The sequence below is a fragment of the Canis lupus genome, chromosome 18 (genome assembly GCF_003254725.2).
Source record: "Canis lupus dingo isolate Sandy chromosome 18, ASM325472v2, whole genome shotgun sequence".
Classification (NCBI taxonomy): domain Eukaryota; kingdom Metazoa; phylum Chordata; class Mammalia; order Carnivora; family Canidae; genus Canis; species Canis lupus.
In genome coordinates, this window is record NC_064260.1 from 48,833,104 (window position 1) to 48,846,464 (window position 13,361).

Consider the following 13,361-nt stretch of genomic DNA (forward strand, 5'->3'; position numbering starts at 1 on the left):
GGATGGAAGTCTGCACTGGGGCTAGCTCCTGCTGGAGGCCCCTCCTCACCACCAAGAACCTGCCATGGACAGAGTACGGGGCCACACCAGACCCTGCACCAGGGTAGTCTTGTCTTTACTGGCAACAAAACCTGCTCAGTGACAGATAGCATGGGCGAGGGTCCTGAGACCTCCAGCCCCAGCTCATCCCAGACCCCACATCAGCCCTGGGTGGTGCTGACCTGGGTTTTGGGGAGCAGCACATTCCCAAGACTCCAGGCCCTGCCCCAACAGCCTCTCTTCATCTCCCCTCAAGATCCCAACCCCAGAACCTGGGTGACCAAAACCATGTCATTGAAGTTTCAAATGCCCTGGACACTCAGCCTTGACCCTGATTTTTGTGTTCCACTGGGTTTTGTTAGAATTGATTATATATCCACTAGATGAATGACTCCAAGTTCATTCGTTCACACTACAAACATTTATTGAGTGCCTATTGTATACCAAACATTGTGTACAGGGATGCTATGATTCCCAAATCCATCAGGGGCCTGGCAGGTCTACCCATTACCTTGAGGAACATCGTGGGGAGATGAGACCGTGTTTAAAAGGCTCGAGTACGGGCTCATCCTCACACGCAGCTGACCCTTTGTGTACAAGACCATGCTTCGTGGGAAAAGACACCAAACGAGAGAAATCATTGACCAGGAGAAGTTTACACTCCGGGGGGGAGGCAACCCCCTCACTCAGAAACAACCACGTGCCAATGATCACTGGAAAAATCAATCCCAGGTCCCTGTGTAGATGTACCTCAGCCACATGGAGAGATCTGGAAGGAGAAAAGCAACATGGTGTCAAGGGAGATTGTGAAGTCCTGGTTCCTTTCTCAACTCTGCCACTCGTTGGTCTTAGACAAATAACATATCCGTCTAAAACTCAGTTTCCCCACCTGAGAAATGGAACCTGTAGAGCATGATTGAAATATCTGCGTGGGGCCAGGCCCAGCTCCCAGCACTGATGGGGAAGGTGCCCCAGCAGAAAAGGAAGGTGGCGTTGCCTCCTCTAGCAGTGTCTTCCAAGCAGTGGGAAGGAGCCCAGCCTGTGTCCCCCGCACGAGTCCACCCACCTGCCTGGACGCCAAACAACCTGGGCAAAGGCCGTGTCAGCACTGCCAGCCCCGAGGCGGCTCAGGATCACATCTGGTGATCACAGAGGGCCGGGCAGCCTCCACTGAGACTGCCCGAGAAGACAAGGGTCACCACTGCTGGAGAGGCCTGGCCAGCCACCGGGGGCGCCCTGCAGGCCGGGTGTGAGGGTACCATCCACAAGGTCAACTCAGGCAAAGGTCAACTCAACATGGGCCATAGACCTGAATGTGAAATCTACTATTATGGAACGTGTACAGGAAAGCAGAGGAGAAACTCTGTGACTTTGAGTCGGACAAAGAACTCCTAGAAGGGACTGAAAATGCACGGACCTAAAAGAACACATCGTACATTAGATCTCGTCAAAATGAAAGACGTCCACTCCCCAAATGATACTGTTAATAAAATGAACAGATGAGCTAGAGACCTGGAGAAATATTTGCAAATACACATCTGATCAATGTCTTATGTCCAAAATATACAAAGAGCTCTTAGGACTCAATAACAAGACAAAAAGAACCCAGTGTTTTAAGTGAGTAAAATTTGAGCAGATGTTTCACAGAAGATTAAACAGGGCATCAAATAAGCAAGTGAAGCAATGTTCCACATCGTTAAATCGCACTAGATACTTCTGACGATGGCTAAAGTTTTAAGCTGACGACTCCAAATGTTAACAAAATGAGGAGCAACTGGGACTCTCAGATGTTGCTGGTGGGAACGAGAAATGAGGAGGCCACTCTGGAAAAGAATTTGCAGTTTCTTGTAAAGTTAAATATTCACTTCACATAAATCCAGCAATCCCACCTTCTAGCATGTCCCAAGAGAAAGGAAAATACGTCCACGCAAAGACCTGAATCCAGATGTTCATAGCAGCCTTATTCATTGAAATTAGCCACAACCAGAAACAACTCAAATGTTGGATAGAAAACCAATTACTGTGTATTCATACAATTCAGCATTTGGGCAACATTCAGGAATATTCAGCAGTGAAAGGAACTAACCACAGACACACAGACCAACGTGCGTGAACTCAAATGCATTGTGCTGACAGGAACCAGACACTTGAGGCTGCGTACTCAGTGACTCCACTTGCACGACATTTTGGAAAAGGGAAAACTGTAGGCACAGAGAATAGGTGTGTGCTTTCCAGGGGCTGGGATGGGGAGAGACACTGCCTGGACCTTTGGGGGCAAAGGTGCTGTTCTGTGCCCTGACTCTGGGGCTGGTTGCACAACCATATACCTTTAACAAAAGGCATCAAACCGTCAAAATGGTGACTTTTCCCATATGCTAAGTATAGCTCCTAACCTCTCCTTGAAATTCATCATCCTCATCAATGAGGGTGATAAAGTCGCAGTCAGAGAATGACCACATCCCATGTAGCAGGTACAGTGCCGAACGATGGACATGTTGTGTCCCCAGTGGTCACTTATCCAATGGGTCCTGTCTTCTTCCCATTTTACAGAAGAGCAAACTGAGGCCTGGAAAAGTAAAGCCAGCTGGCATCACCAGCAAGGAAGTGATGGAGTCAGGCTTTCTATGCAATCCACACCCCAAGCCCCTGAGGCTGTCCTGGGGGCGCTCCTTGGGCACCGCCAAGCCAGCTGCCACCATCGCACACTTTCCAGAGGGAGGGGTGAGGCCTCAGGGGAACCGACTGCCCAAGCTCACAAGGAGAGAAATAGAATGAGGGGGAGGTCGCCATGGTCCAGAAACACTCATCCCTCACACAATCTTGAGGATGGAAAAGGCCGGAGATAGAGCAGGATTGAGGACTGGGGGCACACAGGTGCGCTGAGCCAGGCTCTGCCCTCAGGAAGCTCACCGCTTCCTCTGGCCCAACGTCGCCCTACACCTCTGCCCAGACATCCTCCGGCAGGTCCTCCTTCGAGCTGCCTGCTGGGGCCCAGGGGGAGGGAGGCCACCGGCTAAGAGAGTGAGGGAGCTGTGGCCACATCTCAGGCCTGTCTGGGAGGGATCCTGGCCCCAGGGAGGAAGGGGGGAGGAGAGGGGCGTTGTGCTTCCAAGCCGGAGAATCTGTGTCCACACTGCACCCTGCAGCGTGGCGCAGGGGTCTGCGGGAAGGGCCCAGCGTCCTGACCAGCAGGAGCAGTGGAGCAGTCAGGAAGCTCTGTGCCTGCCCAGCTCAGGGTTCAAAGCTCCAGGAATGTGCGTGCGGAATACCCCACCTAGAGGCAGGAATGCCACCGGGTCCCCGTGGCCGCTGCCAGCCTTGCAGCTTTCCCAGCAGGGCCTGTCCCTGGGGGCCAGGACCTGCTCCTCCCCAGCTCCCAGAATGGCCTCCTCCTGGGCTCCTATCCTGGCTGTGCCACCTACAGGCAAGCCAGCCAGCTGCTCTGTGCCTCGGTTTCCTCCTCCTTACCGTGAGAACTGAAATCCTGCCTACATCCCAGTCTCTGCAAGTGGTGTCACGGTGATGATAGACGGACGCCCGGTGACGGAGTCCTGGCACACCCGGAGCCTGCCTGCACCCGGACCCCACTGCCTGGAAGTCTGGGGTCTCCCACTCAGGCCAGGCAGCGGTGCCGAGATGCCAAGACAGCCCAGCCCGGGAACCTCTGTGGCCCCTGCTGGCAGCTGGGACAGCGCTTTGCCCCCACTGCTGTGCCCAAGGTCTGGCCTAGACTCACGGCCACCCCAGAGGGAAGAGGTGTCTGGGTGAGAGAAGCGGGGAGCTGGCCTCCGGGGCCTCCACGTCCTTACGCACCAGGCCTCCCGCTCCCGGGATGCCCCATCAGGTGGTAGACACAGCGCAGGGTGCTCACCACCCCTGAGCTCTGAAACCCCAACACCGGGCCACGTAGCGCCGTGCCCCCCACAGGAGGTTGCTCACGGATAAGGACGACGAGGCTCAGGAGGCCACGTCCTCTCTCGAGGTCAGCAGGAGGGGATGGCAGAGCTGGAAACGGAACCCCAGATTCCTGCTCCAGAGCTCCAGCTCCCCTCTCAACCTCCACCCACTTGGATGTCGGGGTCCACTTGCTCAGGAAGCGCTCCCCTCCCACCGTGTGGCCCCGCATGGCCCCCCAGACCAGGAACTGAATTCCTGGAAGAAAGGCAAGGCTTGTCATCTTGAATTAGGACTGCCATGGGCTTTTGGGACCTTTGCTTTCAAAGGTTCCTTCTTCCATAAAATACTGCTAATAATAATCATTTATATTTACAATGGCATCGCAATGAAAACAAATTAACATTATATATTGCATTACTTCCTGCGGCTGCCATAACAAATTACCACGGAGCAGAAGCTCATTCCCTCCCGGTTCTGGAGACCAGAAGTCTGCAACTGCGATGTGGGCAGGGCTGCGCTCCCCCTGGAGGCTCTGGGAGGGGGGAACCCACTCTTCTCTTCTAGCTTCGGGGACTCCGGGCGCTCCTGGGCGGTGGCCGTGCCCCTCAGTCTCCGCTTCTGTGGCCTCCCTCCGTGTCTTTGCATGGCCTTCTTAGAAGGACGCCAGTCACTGCATCAGGACCCACCCTGGCCCACTGTGACCTCATGTCAACCAATCACCTCTGCAAAGGGCCATGTTCCCAAATAACATCACTTCTGAGGTTCCCAGTGGGCATGAATTTTAGGGGGGCGCTATTCAACCCAGTACATATGTGAAAACGTTTCCTTCAACCCCAAAGTTCATCTTTTTAAATCTGATTTTTAAAGATATTAAAATGTTTCTCTGGGCTCAAGCAGTGTGCCCCCCCAGACGTCCCCCCCATCCCTGCTGCCCCCAAGCCCCCGGCTCACCCCCCCACTCCCGTGAGCCCCAAGCACAGGCCCCGCCGGTGCTTCCGTTCTTTCCCTCCGCCCCAAGCCGGGCAGATGATACTCCCTGCTGCAGTCGGCTCCGTCCCGGGCACCTTCCCCCGGCCGCCCTGCACAAACGGCCCCGCCCGGGCTGCCACCCTCCGCCTGGGCTGCCACCCGCCCGGCTCAGGCTCCCGATACAAACGCGAAGGTTGGATTTTCTGGGCGCTGCTTTAATTTTTCAAATAGCAATCCAGTTACCAAGCGCATTGGCACCTGGGCCCAGTTCCACCACGACTTGGCAGGACCCGCGGGAGCCGCTGGCAGTGATGGATGCGGGGCCCCCGCCACCGCCCCGCCCACCCCGGCCACCCGGCCACCCGCGCCAGCCCAGTGACCGCGAGCGCGCGGCCAGCCCCCGGCAGCTGCGAGGCCTGAGTGCCAAGACGCAGAGCGGGCTTCTCCCAGCGGCGGGATCCGGCTGGGCAGGCTGCCTGGCCTGGGCTCTGGGAGCCGTGCGCAGGCCTCCCCTCCGCCAGGGGCTGCGCCGTGTGATGGGCTTCCTGCCCCCCCCCGCCCCCGCCCCACGGTCCCACACTCCCTGGCCCCATCACCAAGGTAAAAGCGCTTCGAAAATAAAACCCAAGAACAGACACAGAGACCCAGAGCTGGAAGGAATTTCGCCATTAGAAGGTCCAGCCCTCTGGGGGGCATGGTCAGGGAAACCGAGGCCTGGGCCAAGAGGCCACAGAGCCAGGACTGGAACTGGGACCCGGGCTGTCAGAAGAGACAGGTACTCGGCGGTCGTCAGGAGGGTGGGAGCCGACCTGGCTGGGGCCACAGCCCACCTCCACCACTTGCTGGCTCTGCAACTCTGGACAACCCCGGGCCTCGGTCTTCCCACCCACAAAATGGGAGTAATGTGGCAGCCTTCTCAAGGGCACCATCAGGATGACGGGATTTAATCCATGCATGGGAACAAGCAAGCCCCAGCGACAAGTCAGCGTCACCGCATGTGGGATGCACAGCCCAGGAATGGCAGAGGACCTGAGTGGCAAGGAACAAGACAAGGTCCATGGCAGGAACAAGACAAGGCAGTGCCAGGCAGCTCTACCTGGTGAGGCCGTCACCTGGATTGTTCATGCACCAACCCGCTATTAAGTGCCATCTGTATGTAAGCCACTGTCAGTGACACCAGCTTCCCAGCTGTGGTTCCCTGACTTGCAAGTATTGGCGATAGTACAAGATAGAGACTAAATTGAAGGGGCTTCAAGCCCCCCAAACATCCCCAGAGGGGATGCAACCAGCTTGAGGACAGATCCCGTTCAGGCCTGTGCCCTTCTCATCACTACAGCCAGTGAATAGGGCACCAAAGGGCATCCCTTCTCCCCTGCCAGCCTCCCATGAAGCCTGGAGACCCCATCTTATCACCCCTTGAATGTCTCCAAAACTCCATCCTCCAACAGGTAAGCATCTCAACTGAGCCAGGGGTTACTTGAGCCCAAGGGGAGGGGACGGGACAGGTCAGAGGAGGAGGACATGGATGCTTCTAGACGGGCTCCATCTGACACAGCAGCCCCTGGCCATACACAGCAGGGGAACACTTGGGGATGAGACCCCCCAAAACCTGTTTTTTAAATTCATTTCACTTTGATTAATTTAAATTTGAAAACCGGAGCAATGTAAAATGGTTTTCTGCTTCACATAAGTTTATTGCTTTGGCAGGACATGGAAGGTTTAGCATCTGAATTTGAGATGTGCTGTCAGTACAAAAATAACACCCCGGATTTCGGAGAATTAAATCCGCGCAAAAGAATGTAAAATATCTTGTTAATAATTTTGATCTGATTACATGCTACAATAATATTTTGGATAGCTCGAGTTAAAGAAAATGTGATTAATATCCATTTTACCTGTTTCTCATTACTTTGTCAACATGGCTACTAAAAAAAAGGTATTATCCTCCACACATTCGTAATTTATTTCTGTTGGGTGGGGCTGGTCTAGAGAGGAAAGAGGGGCTCCCCTCAGGCCCACGAGGGTACAAGCAGCTGCAGCACCCTCCTCGTCCCCCCCGCCCCCCGGCCTCAGAAGGCTTCCTAACCTTTGCTAGTTTGCTCTCCCTGAGGACGCCTATAAAGTAATGCTACTGAGTGAGAGCAGAGCCTCAGCAGGCTCCAGGCTCAGTGCAAAGCGCTAGCTGACTCTCTCCTGAATGCCCCGAGCACCCCGACAAGACGGGTCACATTGATCCCCTCTCAGAGCCCAGAGAGTTTAAGTAACTTGCCCAGGGTCACACAGCAAGATGGGAAGATCTTCCAGAAAAGATGGGAGCGAGGACAGGAGGACGAACAAGGACCCCACATGTCCTCCCTCACTCGGCAAAGGATTCTCGAGCGCCTTGCATGCACCAGGCTCTGTGTTTGCATGCGCACCCTCGTCCCCAAGCCCACAGAGCTGGCCTCCAGCAGAGGGCACAGGTGCCAGCCAACCTCATGTCTCAGGTGGAATGCTTGCAGAATCTGGAGTCCCACTGAGGCCCAACCTTGACTTTGGGCTACACTGGGGTGCAGATCAGCATGGGGAGCGGGTTTGAAGATGGCAGGGCACTCTGAGGGTGACTTCTCGCTGCAGGTGATCCAAGGCCCCAGCAGGATGGGAAGTCAAAAGCCAATTCTGCTCTCCAGCCCCCAAACTCAACCAGAGCATCCCTCCTCCACCCACCTAGATTGGGGCCACACAGAAGAGGTCAGGTCAGCAGCAGGGCTCTGCAGCCACCATTTCTGTAAACCATTGGTTCCTCTCACAGGGAGGTGGCTTGATTTGCCCCAGGTCCCAAGCCTGCAGGAGCGGGTCAGGGATGGGATGCAGGTGTTCTGGCTCCTTCCGCCCCACTCACGGCAGGTCTGCATAAGAGCAAAGGAGAACCTTCCACGGGAGGCCCAGAAGGGCATCCAACTGCAGTTCTGAGGTCACAGATCTGGGAGCACGCTGTCACCACAGAGAGGCACACAGAGGATGACTGGGGGACCCAAGTGCCTCTCCCTTGGAGCCCTGAGCGCGGCCCTGTCACCGGCCAGCACACAGAGCCCTGCCTGCTGCAGGGTGAGGGTTCCGACGCATAGCAGAGCTGTGAGTCAGCTAAGCAGCAGAGAGGAGGCGGGCTCAGCTGGCCTGGAGGGTGGGGAGCCGGCGTGAGGTCAAACCCTCCATGCAGAACCAGGGTAAACAGCAGCCTGGAACCAGCCCTCGGGCGGGCGTCATCGTCTAGGGCCTGGCCAGCGCCCAGGGGAGGAAGCACACCGGCCAGCAGGGGAAGGCACTTACTTGCCCAAGGTCACTTGGGGACTCAGGGTGGGACCCTGGGCTCCTGACACAGTGCTCTCTCTCAGCCGCCCAGCACTGCCCAGGCATGGCCATCTTTGTATGTAAACTGAACTTTGTCCATTAAACAGCATTTTAACTGCGTGGGAGGGCTGGGCTGGCTGCTCAGAGGCAGTGTCCTGCCGTGGAACAATGCACGACAGATGCGGGGGCAGATAAACCTGGTTCAAGACCTGGCTCTGCCTCAAACTAGCTGCGTGTCCTGGAGCAGACGTGCCAAGGGCCCACCACGGTGGAGATCCTTTTGCCTTTGCAGGGCTCCAAAGGGCCCCAAGATCATTTTTCTATCTCTTTCCTAAACCCACCTCTAGTCCCGCTAGTGAACTCCTACTTGCTTCTCAAAGCCTCAAAGCCTCAAAGCCTCCTCCTCCTGGGAGCCTCGCCCATCTCCCACTAGCATCTCAAGTCCAGACGGAATCAGGGGCTGTGTCCTCTGGTGTGCTGGGCCTGTTGCCCCTGACTGCAAATTCTCCAGGCACTTGGAATCATCCTCTTCCCTAATTCCCTCTTCCCTTGGATTCAAGGACTGACCCAGCTGCTCTCTGAGCACTGCCAGCCATCACCTCCGCGCCCCCCCCCCCCAACCAGGGTCTCTGGGGATGCGTGGGGGTTCCCTTCCCACCAGCTGCTTCTTGGCTCCTGCCATGCCCCCGCCTCGGCCCACCTCACCCCATGCCAGAGGGCACAGGTGCCAGCCAACCTCATGTCTCAGGTGGAATGCTTGCAGAATCTGGGGTCCCACTGAGGCCCAACCTTGACTTTGGGATACACTGGGGTGCAGATCAGCATGGGGAGTAGGCCAAGGAAAGAGAGGCTCCCTCAGCCAAGGCCAGCCACAGCAAGGGCAAAGACACCCAGAACCAGGAGCTAAGGACACAGAGAGAAGCTATGGGGAGCAGGGGGTTGGGCAAGGCCAGGGCATGGGGACCCACGACAAGGATGTTCCTATTGTCCCTAAATGTCCCCGAGGACAGAGATGTGACTGTGAGGTCCAGGCCAGTAGAGATAATCGGAGCCCCACCAATTTGCAGAGTGGGTGAGGGCAGAAACCCAGGGTGGGCTTGCTGGTGAGGGAGGAGACGGATGAGGGGTGTCTGGGGCAGGGAGGGCTCTGGGGACCCAGGCCATGCCACAGTGCCATCTGGGGAGACAGGCAAGGGCCTCATGACTCGCCCAAGGGCCCTTTCTGCTTCTTCTCTTCAAGGACGATGGGCCGCTGTCAGGGAGGAGGCTACTGAGCCGCTGGGGAGAAGCCCAGGGTGGCCACTCCCCTAGGGACACTCTGGGCCCAGGCAAGAAGGGCAGGACCAGGAGACTGGGTGGGGCTGCCGCCGACGGACAGGTGGGGCAGAGGGGACCATGGGCAGGCCACTTCACCTGTTCAGACCCTGTCTTTCCACCTGCTAGGCCATGGGAATAGCGGGGCCCTTCCCCACCCAGAGTGTCCTTCTGAGGGTTGAGATGACAAATGTAGTGTAACTGTGTGTGGGGTCAAGCCACCCAGTCACGTGGGGTCTGGCGACTTCAGTCATCCTCGTCACTCTCTGCTGTCAGCTACGAGAGGACAGGCCACGTTCCCAGCCTGTGTACGCCAGCTCATCCACCCTGGGAGGCTCCATGGCGGCTCGCCTGACAGACAAGGAAACTGAGGCAAAGGGAAGTAAATACCTTGTCACTCACACAGAGCCGGCACCCGGCTGGCCAGGATGGGGTCTGGGGTCCTGCCTGGACCACAGTGCATCCCCCGTCCTGCTCTGCTCAGCACTCTGACCCCCAGGGGTCTCCGGGCTCATCTGGCACACAGCGGGGACTCAGAGAATGTCTGGTGGCAGTGAGCAAGGGGGAGAAGAAACAGACGACAGAGTTTGAGAGTCCTGTCACCAGCTCCCATCCTTCCCTTTCCCTAAACAGGACCCGCATCCCCAGAGAGGGCTCAGGCTCACGCTCAGCGCTTACCGTCCTGGCCCAGGCAGGTGGGGGCCTTCCAGACGGCGTGTGGACAGCGAGTGTCTCCCTGTCCACGTCCTGACACCTTCCCCACCAGGCGCCTGCTATGGGCTGAATTGTGTCTCCCCAGAAATTCATATGTTGAAGCTGGAACCACTAGCACCTCTCAGGAGATAGTCTTAAAAACAGAAATTAAGGGGACACCTGAGTGGCTCAGCAGTTGGGTCTCTGCCTTTGGCTCAGGGTGTGATCCCACGGTCCCGGGATCGAGTCCTCCATCTGGCTCCCCACATGGAGCCTGCTTCTCCCTCTGCCTCTCTCTCTCATGAATAAATAAATAATCTTAAAAAAAACGGAAATTAAGTGACAGTGAGGTCCCAGGGGGTGGGCAGGGTGCTAATCTTTATGACAAGAGATCAGGACACAGACACGCACGGAGGGGCGACCCCCTGAGGACCCAGGGAGAGGACAGCCGTCCACACACGCAGAAGCCTCAGGAGGAGCCCGCCTGCCTGCGCCCTTCAGAGCTGCTAAGGCAGCCAGAGGAGGACTCCCGGTGGCAGCCCCGTGCCCACGGCCCCATGCGGTGGCCCAAAGGCGCTGGCCGGAGAGCGCGTCGCCGCAGGGGAGCGGCCCCAGCATGAAGCTCCGAATGTGGGACCGCCGTAGCCTCTCACCAGCCCCCAGCTGAGGCACCAGTGTCCCCACTCTACGGGTGAGACCAAGGCCTCAGGTACACAGCATGCATGCTCGACGTCTCACAACCAACAAGTCGCAGCCGCTCACCCACACCTGCCCCCCAGGGGGCCGAGTTGGCTTGCGAGGGGCTGACTGACGAGGCTCCGAGCCCGTGAGTCCGGAGCAGCAAGTGCAGAAGGTCTGCTCTGCTCACGCGGTCCAGGGTGCGAGGGGCGGTGCCTGGCCCCGGGGAGGCATTCAGAGAGTGTCGAATGAATGAGTGTGCGGGTGAGTAAATGAATGAAGGAGTGAACGACCAGAGGTGTCAGTGCCAGGCTGGTCCAAGGCCCAGGTCTGTACATTTGAATGTGGCTCCGCGGCTGGATGGCCTGCCTTGCAGAGGCGTCAGCTCCGCTAGCCGCAGAGCAAGGACCTGGCTGGGGCTACCGCAGAGCTGACACAGTGCTGCTCTCCCCCTGGCTCTCGGGCCCTCAAAGCCCATCTTCCCTCAATCCTGCCCCCAGCACCAGCCCAGAGGCACCCCGACTGCCTGCCCCAAGAAGCCTGGGCCCCTTAGAGGCACCTGAGCAGGCAGTGGTGAGAGTCGGCCCAAACCCTCATGATCTGGGAGACGAGAGCCTTTGCCATTTGTATCAGTTAGGATGAAGCGTGATCACATGTGACTTTGCTATCACATAAGGCAGATCGGAGATTGGTCACCCCGAGGCTCCGAGGAGTTAGCCACATCCCAGCCTCTTTTGCACTTGCTGATACACCAGCCCCAGGGTGTGGCTCTCATCCTCAGTCTAAGGTGGCTGCAGGAGCTCCAGCCCTCACATGCACATTCCCAGCAGCAGGTTGAAGGAAGGGAGGACAGGGGTTCCTTTTAGGGACACATCCTGGAAGACCCACTCTGCTTAGACCTCCTTGGCCATAACTGAGGCACACACTCAGCAGTAGATCATGGTGGTAGTGACTCCTGATTGTTCATGCTTCTCTGTGTGCCTGCTCTCGGAGTGACATTTCTCCACCCCTGAATCTGGGCTCGGCCCTGTGACCTGCCTTGTGCTTTATCTCTGGACAGAAGGAGCGATACAGGCAGAGGTTTGCAAAGAGCTTATGCATTCAGGCTCACTCTCCTGGTCCTGGGACCCCCCACCCCCTGCCAGCATGGGAACAAGCCGCCTCAGCTGCCCCCAGCATTCCAGTCCCTGAAATAGGGGCAAGGCCCACCTGGGCCACCCAGCCCCAACCAGGCCAGCTCAGAAGAGTCCCCCAGCCAGCTCACAGAGTCACAGGAAATAACAGATCCTGCGCCGTGTTAGGCCACACAGTTGGGGGTGCTTTGTTACACGGCAACAGCTAGCTGTTTCATATCTCCAGCCGAGAGATGCTGGGCAATAGAACCTGTTAACTGGGTCACAAAGTCCCCCACAAGGGTTTCTGTGTCTAAAAGGAAGGGGAGAGTGAAGGTCAGGACAGGCTGGATAGGAGCCCCCGCCGCTCACAGAGGCCAGTTCTGCTCTGGCCTGCCCCCCGCCCCCCCACCGAGCCCAGAAGACAGGCCCAGTGCACACCCCCAGCTCATTGCCAGAGAGATTCAATCCCTGTGCCCCCAGGTGCTGAGGCAACAGCTAGGATGGAGGCTCCGAGCTGGCCCACCAAGGCCCCGCCACCCACCTCCCCCTGAGTGTCCAGTGCAGCGGCAGTGCGCCAACAGGCACCCCGTCCCTCCATTCTGGACTCAGAGCCTGCCCGGCTCCCACGCACAGCCTCCCTGAAGGCCCAGGCCGCTGCCCCACCAGCCCTGCACACCCACCTCCTCCTCCAGCCCAGGCGTCCCGGGCAGCAAGTGGCAACCAGCTCTCGGGGTCGGCACTGACTCCAGCATGAGGGGAAGCGGCTGTGTGACCCCCGTACTGACCACTCAGCAGGACCTCCGTTACCTGCTGGCCTTGGGGACGGGAGCAGAGAGAACGGCCCCGGAACTGTGCAGAGGCTGCGTGTGACAAGAGCAGAAAGCTCGCTGCGCTCCTGAGCCGCCCAGCCGCCCCCCTGGGAGAGCGAGAAGCCAGCTGTGCCGGGCATCCCGGGGCCTGGCAATAACTCCTGCTGAGCCAGGACCACCCCCACCCTCCACATCCCCTCCTCTACCTCAGTTTGCCTGGCTGTGAAATGGGATAGTTAGACCAGCTCAGGGCCCCCCGGGCCGGGCTGGGGAAGAAGGGGCACCAGAGCACTCTGGTGAAGGCCTGCCCCACCTAAAGGGCGTGCACCTCTTCACCGCCAGACAGGTGCCAGCCAGTGTTGCCAGGGCATATAATCTAGACTTAGTTGTGAAATCTCCAGTAGTGGAGTGAACGATGGCCCCCAAAAAGACATGTCCAACTCCTAATCCCCAGAACCTGTGAATATGACCTCATTTGGAAAAAAGGTGTCAGCAGGTAGAGAACTAAAAGAAGAGT